Genomic DNA, 14,060 nt, shown 5'->3' on the forward strand with positions numbered 1-14,060 from the left:
TCTCGTGCCAGGAGAGCTTATCCGATAAACTACATCAATATCCAATGAGACTGCGTGTCGATGTAAACAAAAAACATCAGTTCCCATGATTTCTCTGAGCTTATGGTCAAGTGTTTACTGCGTTGTAGTGTGGTGTAACGAATTGTACCAGTCCTTGAAAACGAAAGAAATATATTTCTTTTAATGTGTACAACTTTATTTACTTTATCCCATAGAAAATTCCCTCCAAAGTAATCTACAGCAACAGGTGTGTGTAAAATATATTTTACTTTTCAGACAAAAATCCTTGCTTTTTCAAATATAAACCACATTTTTTTCCCATTTTCAAATTACAGCATTTGGTTTTAATTCTTCTAATAGTAAGTTTAATTTAAAATTCAAATTTGTGTTATATTTTTATTGTTTAATGCAGATGCATGATTCTTCAGTGACAGTAGGCATGTTTACCATATGAAAATTAACTAGTTCTTGAATTATATAGTAATTAATAAGCCCATCTATCTACAAGCAGATAAGCCTGCTGAACACCGCTATCCCAGTCTCTCTTTAAATCCAGGTGAAAAAGCTGGCTGCATGAGTGTTTTCTTCATTTTTTCAATGTATAACATGAATACTAAGTTTTCCTTAGTCTTCCACGCAGGCATTCCTTCCCTTAGACATTCATTATGTGATGAAACAGTTAAGAGCAATTTTTAGATTTATATTGTACATCGTTGGGAAAATATAAAAATGAAATTAAAGGTATTTCAATGTAATACAATAAATAAAGAATTATATGAAACCCTGATAATTCTAATGTGATATTAATGTAATATATACATCTAGAGTAAAGGTTAATTAATTTATAAATTATGCTTTGTGTTCTGCTCATTATATTGTGCATTTACAGTACACTTTCTGCTTCTTAAGTGAAAGTTTGGACCCATTCTCATTTGATATCAGTTATGTTCAGATTTATTTATTTCATAAAATTTCAAAAAACAATTTTTGGCTATTAAAAGCTACAATTGCAGAAACAAAAGCTTAATTTCTTTACTGTAACTGTGTCATACTTCTCTGCTGATAATGAAAGTCGTCTTTTAATAAGATTTCTTTCATTGCATATATTAATTATATCTTTTACCATACTGGTTGCCATCTTTCATTGTGCATTCTTCAATATTTTTTGGTACTTAACGTATTAACACAAACACCTGGATCAGTTTGGTGGTCTTTATAAATGAAAAGAGAAAAATACTTATCAGGAGAAGTACGTTGTTTTTGCAGCTTGCTTTTAGCATAACCAAACTATCAATATTTATCTAAGTTGGCAAAATGTTATCAACATATCAAAGGAAAAAACATTTAACAAATTTTAAAATACTAATTTGAATTATTAAATAAAAATTATGTGATAGTTTAAAAAAAATATATTTTCCACAAATTTTTTGTCTAAATTTTGAGCACTTGTGCCAAGTGATCTGTTTTCACTTCAAAAAAAAAAAAAAAAAAAAAACAGAGAATTACATAAACTTGATACTGCATGCCTTGTCTATGTACCAAATTCATCTCATAGTTGTTTCCATTAGAAATTTTTGTACTAAAATGTTCTATTCCTGCAGAACTTTTAACACAGCTTCGTCTTTTGATGGTAAGCTCCACAAGCAGTATTTTAAATCTGAAATTAATCTAAAACAACTATTCGTATCTAAAATCCATTGGAACTTGAAATACAACATAAGAAACACATATGAAAATGGTGACATTGCTTGAATGAAAAATTGTCATGAGCATGTTACCTGAAAAATTTTGATACATAATCGTTGTCAGAGTTTGACACATTTTTGAAAATTTGGTAACTTTTATTAAGCTGGTTTCAATAATATGCAAATATCTTTTATTCTTATGATTGCTTCATTGTATACTTTTTCCCTTTCCCTAGAGTGCAGTACAATACCACAAGTTTTCCAGCCAAATGCGGTATGAATTTCAAGTTTCTATACATTTATATAAATTTTAAGAGAGTAAAATATTGACAAAAACTACATTAAGTTTTCAACTCTTGTTTTGTTTTTCATTAAAAATTTGCTACCATTATGTATAATTCATTTTTTTAATGTAAATGTTTTTAAGTATTTGTAGGATAAAGGCAAATTACACTTATTCATTCTTTCTTTGATATAATACATGTAGCTCTTTACCTGAAATTAATGTTTGTCAAATTGTTGTGCATAAATTAGAAGTATGCATGTTTCTCTTAAGTCAGTTATGTTTCAGGAACTATCTTTAATGAATTGTATAGAAAATTGTGGACGAGGTGTTAGGTGTACAGGAACGTGGTATATTATAAACATGTATAGTATCTCATAGTATATAAACTCATAACTTTGATTATGCAGTATGCTTTGTATATTATTTCTGAAAGCATGTATATTTCAATCAAGATTGTTGAGTAAACTTTTCTTGCTTTATGCTATCTCTGAAAGCATGTATATTTCAGTCAAGATTGTTGAGTAAATTGTGCTTATTTTATGCTTTTTTCTTTTTTACATTAGAAAATTCCACACCTTTATCACGAGGAAATCTGCAATGGCATTTAGGAATGACAAGTTTGTATCTATTACATAAAATCTAATGTTTTCTGCATTCTTCGTTTCCTCCCAACAGAAAAACTTTAATGGTATAAATCAGCAGTTTTCAACCTTTTGACTGTAGTGTACCATCTAAGCAAAAACTGAAAAACATTAAGACAACCAACCACTAATTTTACAATGATTATTTTTCAATTCCTCAATAGAAATATTAAAAACATATATATATATAATATATATTGCCATTTGCACACTCTTTGTATTAAATATGTACACATAAAGAACTATTAGATTAAAAACTGATGATTACTTAATTATCAAAATTAAATTTAATTAAATTAATTATTCACTTGATTATCAAAATTTCAGTTATAATACTTTAATATTTAATTTCTTTATGTCTGCTCTTATTTCATTTAATGGTAAATTAGGATCCACTTTTTATTTTGATGAGTATTTATATTTCAAATTTAACATGGAAAAAATCATTTTTCACACAAACAGGTTGTGCGAAAAGACAATACAAATTTGATAGCTTTATTTGAAATGCCTTTAAATTCTTTTTTTCGGTTCAGCCAAAAGTTAACTAGTGTGTCATTTTCCAAATCTTCAAGTCAATTTCGATCAAAGGAAATTCCTATTAACTATTCTTTTCTTTATGAGATTTTTGAATTTCATAGTTAAAAATATTTTGTTTCTTTGCATACCACCGACTGAGAACTGCTGGTATAAATTAATTATAACAGATGTAAATTAATATTTCTCATACAAAAAAGTTATTTCAATTCTTTATTGCGAACATTATATACAGAGTATGTCTTTTATTAACAACAAGATTTTAAGAATTTAAAATAATAATCATTAAATCCTCTTGATCTATAAACAGTCTTAAAAATTATAAAGGGAAAAAATTAAAAGTTAAAGAAATCAATATTATGAATTGTTCGTTTTTAGAGAAGTTTCATTGTTTAATTAATTATAAAAAGTGTTTTACATTATGAAATATAAAAATTAAGAATATTTGAATTTGAATGAATATTTTAAAATTTTCCCTCCGATAGAAGCTCAACTATTCGAAGCAGGAGACCGAAGAGAAAAAAGGAAGAGAGATGATATTACAGCTGCAGAAAAGGAAATAATTAAAATGCAGAAGAATATATTAATGTACTGTGTGAAATATGTGACTTGTATAAGCAATCAGTTGCAAATCAGTCTGCTGTCATAGAAAATCAAAATATAATTATTAATTTATTAAAAAAACAAATCATGCATTTCAAATATTACAGTGTTTTCATTCTTGTATGTATTTCTGCAGTGTGGGATTCATATTTTAATTGTAAAATTTACTACTTTCTTAATTTTATAAAATTTTGTGATTATAAAAATTATTTATAAGAAATTCACAAATCCATTATATGACATAAACATTATAATAATTCTAATACCACTACTATAAGTCTCGTGAAAATATTTATGCATTTTACACAGCAATTATCTTTTTCTTGGAGGAAAATGGGAATAAGACCTGTAAGAATCTTTAGTCAATGTATTACAAATTTTAATTTTCAGATATAACACGAAATGAATTAAATTGTTTTTCAATTATGTTAATAAGTTATATGAATGAGATGTGGTATTAAAAATTTCATTTCTTTTTATCATTGAAGAAATAACATTCTATATCCTACAGCTCCATAACAATGGCAGATAAAATTGACATTCTAATTTCGAAGTTCTAAAAATACAGAGATGACAACTATTAAAGTATGGCTAATGTCTAGTTTACAATAACAATGTTGAGTCGCGTACTAAAAAGTAAGTGAATCAAACTGTATTTATTTTCCCCCTTCTCTTTTTTTTTTGGCTGAAAAACAATTTATTATACACTCATGATTTTACTTAAATGTATTTCTTTTAATGGCAAACCCACTGAGGTAAGTATGCAGTAAGTTATTATAGTGAATGCGTAATGATGATATAAATCTAAATTCAGCAAACAATCTTTCCCTTACTTTAATGTTTTAAAATCTAGAATTAAAAGAAAAATGTATGTTCTTTAAATAATACAAGAGGATATGGAGGCATAAATCATAAGCTGTTTATTCTTTACATATTATGCTAATCAGGAATTGGAGCAAAACCCTGCTTAATCGAAGAATACACTCACAGGAATGGTGGAGGAAAATTGAACTGTCCAATATTTGTTTTGCCCACCCCCAAGAAGACATAAACAGTATAGAGTGAAATAATTGTTTTTAGGAAATACATTTAAATATCTTTGACAGAATATGTCAGTTTTAATTTATACTATAATAAATAAGCATGAAGTTCTTATGCTATTAAATGTGTATTGTCACATGGAAATTTTCTATCTTGTCCCACGGAAGGGGACGAAAGGGAAACATTTGACTTTTTGGAAGAAACTGAATTTCGGTGCAGTAAATCTTATTGCTAAGTTTAAGATAAATTAAGTGGAATGTTAATTTATAGTGACTTACTATTGTAAATCATGACTGGCATACCCAACACTAAAATATATATATATATATATATCAAGCATATTAAGTTATTTCTGGTAGTCAAGAGTTTTTAATCATAAATGATGGAAACAAGAAATTCAGAGGGAAGAACAATAATGATAAAAGTTGTCAGTATGCATTTGAAACCAGGACTAATAAAATTATTTAGGATTATTATTATAAATTAAAATCATTTAGGGTTGTGCATTTAGTTACAGGTTTAAATATAAACCATGGCTTGTGGGTCCCCAAGAATATATTATGAAAGTAATTTTTTCATAATATATTCTTTATTATCCATGAAGGGGGTTTCACCTTTGCCAGAGATTCATTGTTGCCCACTTTGGGTTTTTATTATCGAGTTTCAAAATTTAAAGATAATTCATTGTGCAATGCAATTTCAACATGCTGAAAACTTTCTGAAGGTACCAACTCATCATCTTCAAACACATCTCGGGATTTTCAACACAATACCTTAAGCATATATTATGTAAAATGGCCACCAGATATGACCATTTTACATATTTTGCTTTGTGAATACAATAGTGTTCCACCAGTATCGTGCAGTACCCTAAATCTTGATTTGATCTCTATAGCTGCACAAACTTTTCTGTGCTTCTCATTATAGAGATATTCCCGTGATAAAATGGGAATATAATCCACTATCTCCCAAAGATATGCACGATGCGACAAAATACTATCTAGATTTTGTTTCAGTCCACTCTATATAAATGCATCATGAGTATTGCCTGGTCATTGTCCTATAGCATAGAGAACCCTCAGACCAGCATTGCATACCTAGAAAAACATAAATCCTGAGTCAAAAGAAAGTTTCATCTGAAATTTTAATATACAGATTCTTAACATTAAATATAGTTGATATATTAATAAATCAGGCTTTTTAAGGAGTTTACTTTCCATTTTTAACAAAAATATGTCACTGTTTTTTCAATATTAAAAAATATACAATAAAACATTTAAAACAAACACACACACACACACACACACACAAAAAAAAAAAAAAAAAAAAAAAAAACATTACAGCTACCCTTTTTTTATTAAATTGTAGTAATTATAGTAAATAGGTGATTCTAAAATTTATTTAATATTTTGTATTATTTAATATCTATACTTCACTATAATTATAGTATAGATAGCTTTTTGTTATTATTATGTGAATAATAATGAAACATTCTTGCAGTAATTTGAAATGACTATAATATTATACTTATTATCATATATTTCTTACCTTTTCACCATTAATGGAAAATTTATTTTTCCGGTTAATGAAGACAAAAGAAAAATTAATATCACCACACTCGCAACATCTGCGGTTTCATTTGTATGTAACCCAAAATAATTCTTGGTAAGCTAGGTAGAATCACATTTGTGATTGCACTCCAGTTCTTTTACAGCTGGTCGAAAGATTTAACATCTACTGTATGTGGAAATAGCGAACAAAACAGTAAGAAATTGGAACAATTACCTGTGGACAACTTGTATTCATAGCATTTAAAATGAGCTTTTAGTAAAATTTGACCGCAAATAAAACAGTAGTAATGAAAGAATGTTTTTTCACGAAGTGGGTCCAATACTTTCACGGCAGGGTTATTTCATGTATTCTGCAGAGAGACTGTTGTATGGTTTGTTGTAACTGCTGTATACAAATGTCTGGCTCAGAATTCCACAGCAGTAATTAGCACAACTTTCATGGTTGATGGTATAATATGGAGGTACCAAAAATTAGTATTATCACAGTAACTGCAAGATGGCTTATATTTCTAAAACTCAGTTAACACATTTCATGCAGAAAGAAAATATTATCCAGTTTCATACTTAAATCAAGGTCACTGAAATGTGGTAAAAGCAATCTGCTTAAGAAAACAGATGCCTCTGTAGAGGACTTTCTATGGAAAACTGGCTTTCATTCCCATTATACATGGGCAAAACCAATGTCGTATAATATAATAATCTATTAGTACAGTAAATACATTTAATTTCTTTGCATTTATTTATGTCATGCTGCTTTTCATGTAATTTAGTATGATAACCTTATAAGTTTATTGAATTCTGCTCATAAGTAAGGTAAGTCACCTGTTGCGAGAATATCAAGTTATTAATATTTATGTGAAAGTCTGCAATAACTTTTCATATCATAAGAGATTTACGAATGTGTATATAACTTACATGTGTGGTTATTATGCAAGATCTATAGAAAGTATCCAAAATTACCATGACATTAATCACACTGTACGAACAGGCAAGACATTATACATTAGGAGAAAATTAACTAATATTTTGGGGGATGAAATACTATTTTATACATGGGAACTGTTTAAACAGCTGAGAAAAATTCATGGTTTTCCCCCCTACAGTTACAGAATATATATATATATATTGTTTCATAAGAATAAAAAGTAAAGTTAAATTTAAATAATTCTCATGTGCCATTGCTGCAAAGAATGAAATTTGAATTTAATAAATATTCTCTATTCATATAAAGTTAATTTAAATTATGAAATTTTAATTGCATACATATCAAAGATTAATTATTGCTGCAAACTAATTTACTATATCACTGAAATTCTGAGAGCATATGTAAATTAAATGCACGTATCTAAAACCATGAAAAAATATATAATATTCCAAAAAACTAATCCCAAATATATACATATATATATATATATCTCAAAGACAGGCATATGCATAATTTCTGTTAGAAAAACAATTTCTCCGAGATTACGTTTTAGAGTAATTAAAACAATAAATTAATGGTGATATTATTACTGCATTCCAAAATTCGCAGTAATTAACGATTTCGATCATTACTACGAAAAAAAAAACGGGATGAAAAAGAAAGAATCCTGATACAATAACATTAAAAATTTGTGTGTTTACGTATAAAAATATATAATATTCTCAAATAGGTCATTTAAGCATAGTCTTTGATTCGGAAACATTTCCAGAAGTATTTCAGTAGGTTTCAATTCATTGAAGCAAACCGATTTAATCTGAATCAACTGATGAATTCACGCTCCACCATTTCAAAAGCATTACGACTGTCTCTTAAATGCCAAGGGATTCGATCAGCATTTCTCCGAATTCTTAAACGTCTGAGCAAAATCACTTCAGCCATCTTGTTTACAGTCGCTGTTAAGAGTTTGCGGCAGGTCAGGAGTAGCCGCAAAATTCCTCTATGGTAGTGACGTATTTTCAGTAGGCGTGTCCGAAAAGCGTTGCACTTGAATTCGGTTTTGCAATGCAAGTGCGATTACCATGACAAGCGTTGCACTTGAATTCGCCCCATAGCATACTTATAACTTGTTTTTAAGAAGAGGCGTAACCAATATTACGTCATAAAAAGGCGTGTCCAAGCATAAGAGAAGTAAACACAGCATCGACTGATGCAGCCTATTCTGCGATTTAGCCAAAAATTATAACAATGCAAAAAAAAAAAAAAAAAAAAATCAGGCGATTGTTAGCAATATTCTCCAAACTAAAAAATTAGTATTTCTCATACTCCTGAAAGTTTAAATAAATTAAACTTGATTGTACCCCTGATGCCAGCCATCAAGAGCAGATATCAGTTTATATGAGGTTCAAAGAGGCTTAAATCTATCAGATCTATAATCAAGCTTATAGATCTGTTCAATTAATATGCTCACCGAAAGTAAAGAATTGACATCTTCTTTAGATGTTGATACAAATTTTAAAAGTCAAGATGCATTAAGACCTCCGAAAATAAAAAGAAAGAATTCTTTTCCGAAGGCCAAGACCAGCCTATAGAGCGAAGTACACTTTCAAGTAATTTTTTTTTGGGGGGAGGGGCATTTTAGATGTTGCGATATCATCTTTAAGTGAAAGTTTTTATCTCTTTTCTTCTCATTCAGAAGTTTTTAAATTTTGTGGAATATTTCTGATTTCAATAAATACTCTGAACAAGATCAACTCAATTTATGTCAAAAACTGCAAAAAGCATCAATTGATAAAAATCGGAGCGATATAAATAGTGAACTTATACATGAAACACAGTTTTTTCAAACTTTTGGAGAAAATGTAGCATCGCCGGTTGAAAATCTAAGCTATATAATTGTGAACATTTTAACTCACTCCTTTCCTAACAAGTTATATAACTTTACGTATTTTATTAACAATTTCAGTCTCAGTAACTATAGCAGAGAGGCCATTTTTCAAAATTGAAAATAATTAAAAATTACCTGAGATCTACCATGGGTCAAGAAAAGATTGGCAAATCTTGCAATTATTTCCATTTAAAGTGATATTTTATAAAAATTAGATATAGATTTACTTATAAACCAATTTACAAAAAACAAAGCCAGAAAATATCAATTTTTGTAATTTCACTCCTACCAAATTTTGAAATTATTTTATTTCAGTTCATTTGTTTATTATATGCGTGTTAGTGTTATTGTAACACTTGCCAGACGTCCCGGTTTTAAGACAAAATCCCGGTGTCCCGGCCGGTTTACTTCTCGTCCCGGTGAAAATTAAATTTAAATTTATAGATGACCAAAAAGGTCTAAAAATTTTTGAACGCCTGAAAGCGTTTTTTAGACCAGGAAATGTGCCCATCAACAATAAAAAACTTGTTTACTGATTTAACGGGCGAGCTGTATTTGTGGTTTGTCCATGGACAGCTTACACTCTTTAACAAGGCCATCCTGGTAATGGGAAAAGATAACACTACAGCTTTTGAGGTTGCTGAAGCTCATAAAGGCTCTCAAAAGAAACATTACAGAAAGAACTTCAAACTTTTTATTCCTATGCGCGCAAAGAACTTGCTCGTCTAGAGGACTTGCTTGACAGTGTGAAAGAATTTGATTGTTTTTATGAAAGATGCATTGCATACTTGGATCCTGGGAGAATAGTTTTGGAAATGCTGAACAGTTTTCTTGGGTCAATTTGACCAAAACAAATGCTGTTAATTGGGGAAAAGCCTAAATTTCTGCTGAAATGATTAACAGCAGTCTTCTTGATGTATCCGATATGCAAATAAACACTAATCAGCTGTATGACGGAGTTGTGCTTGCTAAGGAGTATTTGCAGTCAAATTGGGAACAGTGGAAGCAAGAAGAGTCTACCAGAGATGTGATTACTTCAAGTGAAGAAAAATGGCTCAGGCTGTTTGATTACTTCAAGTAGAATCCCATAACAGTTCCCCATTCTGATCAAGATTGTTGAGTATGCCTTCTGCTTACCTGGGACATCGGCACCAGTTGAAAGAGTATTTTCTTTGATGTACAACGCATGAACTGTTTGATGAAGAAATCTACGGTAAAGACTTGATGACATTGTAGAGTCGTTAGGTTAATTGGATGCAGAAAAGATGAAAAATATGCAACCTCCTTCGCCGGAAATCGAACCACGGACCTCTGGAATACCGGCCCAGCGTGCTACCGTTACACCACGAAGGCACGCTAGGGAAGTGGGAGAAATACCTTATAACATGTAAAATTAATATCGGATTAGCTTGTGAAGATTTTTACAACAAGATTAAAGCCGAAAAAGACGTTCTAAAAAACGTCCTAGCCAATGAAAAGTACATGTAAATATTGTTAAAATTTTTATTCCTCATTTACTGTGTTTCTTCTTACTTAAAAATTTATAAATATTAGCATGTAAGAAATAAAATGTTTAAATTTATATGCTTGCGTCATTTATTATTACCCATAGGTTAGGTTCTATTAAGCAACCATTTATTCATAACATTGAGAATAAACGACCCTCTAAAAAACTTTAAAAAACCGCCAAGGGTGTGTATCCTTGAACACCGGCGACGCGAGAGGGGGCTTTCCGGTGTCCCGGTTGAACATTTCTGAAATCTGGCAAGCCTAGTGTTATATGCTTTGTTTAACGTATGATCGAACACAATTTATGCGAAAATGGAGGAGTTAAGGAGTTTAAGGAGTTAGGCCATTTGGGACGCTTGAAAGGTAGATTTAGCTTTCGAGCTTTTTGAATGAGTTGCTTTCAAAAAAAGCGCAAGTCGATTTTATTGAACTTGTTAGAAACAATATTTTTCTTTTCGAAAATAAAAAAAATATTAAGAAAATTGCGTCCTTGAAGTGGAACCCTCATTTTCGTCAGAACCAATTGACGTACATCTTTGTAGTCCTAATTTTTATCTTGAGACACAAATTTAAAAAAAAAAAAATTTAAGATATGTAGAGACAATAGGCATTTTTTAAAAGACCGGAGAGATGAAAAATAGCAAAGAAACACGGGCCTCTGGAATACCGGACCAGCGTGCAGAACTACACCACGAAAGTACGCTAGGAAAGTGGGAGAAATACCTTATAAATACATTTCAAAAACTTTGGGAGTACCAAAGAATTTAAATATATCATTGTCGTTGACCAAGTAGTCAATATTTAAAATGAATATTTACTGTGAAATGAAAGAATGTTTACTGTAAAAATTCCATTTTTTAAGCGAAGATTGTTGAGAAAGTAAGAGTTATTTAAAAAATCGTGGTTACTTCCTGCTTTCAGAGATAATGTGTCTGAGAATACGCATACGAAGTTTGAAGTGAAACATATCAAAATTAAATGATATACAATGTATGACAACATGAGAAACATTGTTTGGAGAAAACGCATTTTAAGTTTTTTAAGACTTTAAATCTAAGATGCATTACAAAAAATTGTACTTTTTGCCATTTCTCAGTCAATATCTGTGCCATAAAGTTGTCCCTTCAGGTTAGCATTTTTAGTTAGCTTTATAGAATTTTTAAAAATTCCTAAGTGACATAACCGTTTGTCTACATTTCTCTCTTTAGTTTTATATTTCCCAATACTTAACTCATTAGGTATGTAAATTAATTTGTTTCTAATTTTAAGATAATAAATAGTGTTAATTAGTATATTTAGCCCATAATTCAATGCGTTAAGCCCATAATTTCGCTTCGCTTGCAATGTTTTTTTTTTGTTTTGTTTTGTTTATAGTATAAATATATGTATAATTCTTCAATAAATACTCGTATGTCTGGGAGTAGGTTTTAACAAAACACAAATTTTTGCACATTTAGAAAAATTAAAAGATAAAATGTAATTTTTTTTGGTTTTTCATATTATGTTAATAATACTTCATTTTCAGGTTTAATCATAAACAATTTGCCTCTAATATCATCGTCACTGCATGAAGGCGCTCACCATACATTTGCACGACGGGGCCGTTTAGGCTTGGCGAGGGCCTGGATGTACACATCGATCTATTTTTCACTTTAAAAAAATCAGAGAATTTTACAAACTAGGCCTTTGTCCATGTACACATCAATCTATTTTCATTTAAAAAAGTCGGGAAGCTAAAACAAAGTTAAAACTATCACGGTAACCAGAACTGAAGTTTCATGGCCAAAATTTGTTGTTAACGAAGGGGCACCCAATTTTACACTATAGCCGCAATTTCACACATATATTAAGCTGTTTGTTACATCATTTCATAGATGTCAACTCCTCTGCGCAAGAATATATAAATCTAATAGCAGAGATGAATGATATTTTGAAACCGCTCAACCAATTTCCAACACGGAAGCTCTTCTTCTTTTGTAATATTTAGCACTGAACCTTTGAATGGTTTCAGCGTTAGCATAAACTTTCAAGTTATGGCCATTTTTACATTTTGTTAGGATTAATTATAGTAATTTCGAATGTATTTATTATATTTTTATTGATGAAATGTCATTATCTTTCTTAAAAAATTATAATCATAAAAAATGCCAGGCATGTTTAAAATATTGAAATTCTGAAGGTATTCTAAAAGAGATTTATATAAAGTTTTTAAATTGCGTATTAGTAATTTTAACTTCATTAAAAAGATTATTAAAGTTTAAAGAAAATGTCAAATAATATCTATGTAACATACGGGTTATGGGTTGATTTTTGCAGATACCACTTACTTTAAGTTTACAATTACACCTTTCGAGATGGCGCGTCTTGGTTTAAGACGTTTCCTCGGGACAGATGGGAGTCGAAAGGAATGATCGCATGGATGAGTCTTGCATCTGCTAAGCTTAACTTGGGGGGGGGGGGAATCACAAAAGTACTTACATTTTAACATCATAACTTTTGGAATTATTTTAGATTATTACTTAAGATGTCATATATGCTAAAAATCATCTTTTTTTCTTTAGTGTTTAATCATCTTTTTTTTCTTTAGTATTTAATCATCTTTTTTTTTCTTTACTTTACACGAAAATATATGTAAAAAATTGCTTACTTTGAGAAATAATTTTCAGAAGCACTGTTCAAATTATTCAGAAGTTTTAATAGATAAAATACATTAATAAACTTTTAAATTAATAATAAAAAAACACGCACAAGAAAGACAATTTATGAGTAGCAGTAACAAAATCTTTCACGTGAACTAGAAAACAGACACTCGGTGAGCTCCGCTCTCTAATCCTTTAAAAAAGGAATCATCAGTCTCACTCATTCTCTAATTGGTATATGTAGTAAGTACATCTTTTGCCTGATAAATAGCACTTACTTGCCATAATAAACTGAAGTCCAGGCTTTATGAAATAAAAAGGGAAGTATGCAAAATATAAGCGATGCAAGCATTGCAGAGTGTAATAGGACAACAAAAGTAACCCTAAAAAAACCCTACATAGCAAAAAAAAAAAAAAAAAATAAAAAAAAAAAAATAAAGGTATATCGGAAATGCGAATATTTTTGTCACGTGGCGAGTTAAAGAGCCGATTTGTTTGCATTACGCTTCCCCTTCACCCCCACAATACCTGACTGACACAACAGTATGAGGAGGTGATTAAATTGAATATCAGGGTCCTAAAACTATATTCAGTTCAAAAGTTATGGACACAGGACACTATCTAGTGATTTTTAAAACATTCCAGGACACTGCCAAAAATATGTGAAAACCAGGAAATGAGTGCGTTTCTACATACCATTCAACACGAAAGGTTTAAATAATTTTAGTTTTATATATTGAT

At 29.9% G+C, this 14,060-nt stretch overlaps 1 long non-coding RNA gene across 1 annotated transcript; it reads left to right on the forward strand.

Moving 5' to 3' along the window:
- Positions 1 to 51: 51 nt before the first annotated feature.
- Positions 52 to 3,841, forward strand: LOC146999137 (uncharacterized). The gene is made up of 2 exons (XR_015041372.1): positions 52 to 247; positions 1,922 to 3,841. It is a non-coding gene; the product is annotated as an uncharacterized LOC146999137 (long non-coding RNA).
- Positions 3,842 to 14,060: the final 10,219 nt, after the last annotated feature.

The sequence above is a fragment of the Stegodyphus dumicola genome, chromosome 1, assembly GCF_044657685.1.
Source record: "Stegodyphus dumicola isolate Sdum_Otavi_A_Nest chromosome 1, ASM4465768v1".
Classification (NCBI taxonomy): Eukaryota; Metazoa; Arthropoda; class Arachnida; order Araneae; family Eresidae; genus Stegodyphus; species Stegodyphus dumicola.